The sequence below is a fragment of the Pinus tabuliformis genome, chromosome 4_1 (genome assembly GCF_031772625.1).
Source record: "Pinus tabuliformis cultivar Carrire ecotype Pingquan chromosome 4_1, CPIR1, whole genome shotgun sequence".
NCBI lineage: Eukaryota > Viridiplantae > Streptophyta > Pinopsida > Pinales > Pinaceae > Pinus > Pinus tabuliformis.
The window spans coordinates 794,659,616-794,662,376 of NC_142303.1; positions in this window are offsets into that span (position 1 = coordinate 794,659,616).

Genomic DNA, 2,761 nt, shown 5'->3' on the forward strand with positions numbered 1-2,761 from the left:
GGGCATCATACTCCTTCTGCATTTCTTCTTTCCATTCATCATGAGAAGCAGCTTCTTTGAAGGAAGTTGGTTCAAAATCTGTAGACAAGTTCAATTCACAATCATAAGTAACATCCATATCAACAGGTGAATTAGAGTTATCTACATCACCTCCATCTTGTCGGTTTGTATTTCTGGTTCCTGTTTTTCCAATTTCATCAGGATGAACACTTTCAAGTGTCTTTGTCAGCCACTTTGGGGGACCTTTCTGAGATGGTCCAGGATGTTCTGTTGATTGAGTTGGGACTGAATCAAGATTAAGTCTCCCAATTCTATCAATTACATCACTTAAAGCATCATCCGTTGTTGGAGTGTCATGCAGGGGAGATTGTTCTTCAGAAGAAGATTCCAAATGTTGATCTAGTATAGGAATCCCCCCTTCAAGATGTGGAATCTGATTATCAAACTCTTGAAATGATTTCGGTTTTGTGAATTTATCCAAGCGATCAAGTTGCCGCTCAACAACACTGTCAGATTTGGATGATTCAAGAAAAATGACTTCTCTAGATAAAACAAACTTTTTATTTACTTCATCATAGGGGCGGTATGCTTTAGATGTGTTTGAATACCCCAGGAAGATACACTTACGACTTCTAGCACCAAGTTTGTTTCTATGTACCTTTGGTATTAAAGCATAACAGGTGGAACCAAAAATCCTGAGATGTTTTACCGAAGGAACATGTCCATACCACAATTCATAAGGAGTCTTGTTTCTTATAGCACTAGATGGACATCTATTCTTTATATATGCAGCACATAGAACAGCATCAGCCCAAAACATTGTCTTTACATTTTTGAAGAAAAGCATGAATCGTACCATATTCAAAATTGTTCTGTTCATTCTTTCAGCTACACCATTCTGTTGAGGATTATAAGGCACAATTGTTTGATGTTTAATCCCATGTTGCCGAAGATAGTGTTCAAATTCATTTTATGTATATTCTTTTCCATTATCAGTGCGAATAGACCCAATATGAGATTGTGCATCATTTTCAATCCACTTATGAAAATTCTTGAATGTTTGAAAAGCATCAGATTTGTTCTTCAATAAGTAAACCCAACACATTCTGGTGTAATCATCAATAAATGTCATGATATATTTATTTCCATTTGCAGAAGGAACAAGCATTGGACCACATAAATCTGAATGAATAAGTTCAAGCTTCCTATGTGCTCTTGAATGTGAATCATGAAAAGACTGTTTGCTATGCTTTCCTAGAATGCAAGCATCACATTGCTTATGTTTTCTAGGAATTGTAGGCAAACTAGCAACACCATTTTTCTTCAACAAGCGGAGACTATCATAGTTTAAATGTCCAAATCTAGCATGCCATAATAAACTTGATGGAAGTGTACCTTCTTCATGATGAGAAATATATGAAAAATGTTGTGCATGAGTAGAGGTTCCTTGCAGTTTAAGAAGTCTTTCTTCTTCTATACCCCTCATGACAAGTGAATGGTCAGATGCCTTTCTTACCTCAAGCTTTCCATCAAACATATGAATGGAGTGACCTTGCTGGCGGATGTGGACCAGGGACAACAAGTTTCTCTTGAGCTGTGGGAGATATAGAACATGATCCAGAAGAAAGTCTGGAAGACCAGGCAGTTTAAGCCTGATTGTGCCAAGCCCTGATGGCTTGATTTTTGACTGATCTGCAAAGTATACTGCTCCATCAACATTATCAGTGAAATCTTCAAAAAAATCTTTCCTATGAGTCATATGACAGGTTGCTCCTGAATCAAGCAACCTGTCATTTTTCGAAGAAGCAAGTGAAGCATTAAACAAGTCTTCATTTACTCCAATGTTACATTGTGCCTCAATATAGTGAGCGGATTCAGGTGCTTTACCTTTATCTGTGTCATTAGTTTTACCTTTCTGCTGGTTTCTTCTCTGCTCAACCTTGTCCCATGGTAGCTTGCATGTAGAAGCATCATGTGATCCATTTCGTTTGCAGCGAATGCAATGCAGATCTGCCTTTTCTGCTTGAGAATGTCTGCCCCCCCTGCCTCTGAAGTATCTTCCTCTTCCTCTTCGTCCACCTCTTCCTCTTGTAGAATCTTGAGCAGGATGCTTTTCTTTATGAGCAAGGCAAACAGTCTCTTCAGAAGATTCAGGGACTGTTTTCTTTCCAAAGGCTTTCTCTCTTTCAGCAAACTTTTTCACAAGAGAGTCAAAGGTTATATCTTTAAGATTTCCATTTGCTTGTAAAGACTCAAGATAATTGGAGTAGGTAGGATAGAGTGCTTTGAGAAAGGCAATAAGAGAGATATCCAGCTCAACCTTAGTGGATTTAATATCATGCATTATAGTCTTTATTTCAGATGCAAGAGCAAGAGGATCATTATTTTTCAGTTCAAGAGTGAAAAGTTTAATCATGAGCTGAACAACTTCAAGTGCAGAATGTGTATCATAGAGTTCTTTCAGCTTTTGTAAAGCTTCAAAGGCAGTGGAATAGGATGAAATATGACGACTTACTTCCTCATTTACAGATGCTGCGATCAATGCATAGGCTTTGCTATTCTTGTTTTCCCAAATGGCAAGTTCTTTATCTGATGTAGGCTGCACAGGGTCTTTGTCTTCTTCTCCGACACACACTCCTTTCCACAGCTCATTGTAGATGAGAGTGTGTTTTACCATCCGAGACCATTCTGAATAGTTCTCCTTGCCAGTGAGAACTATTCCTACCATAGAAATGATTGAATGCATTTTGTAAAAAAAATA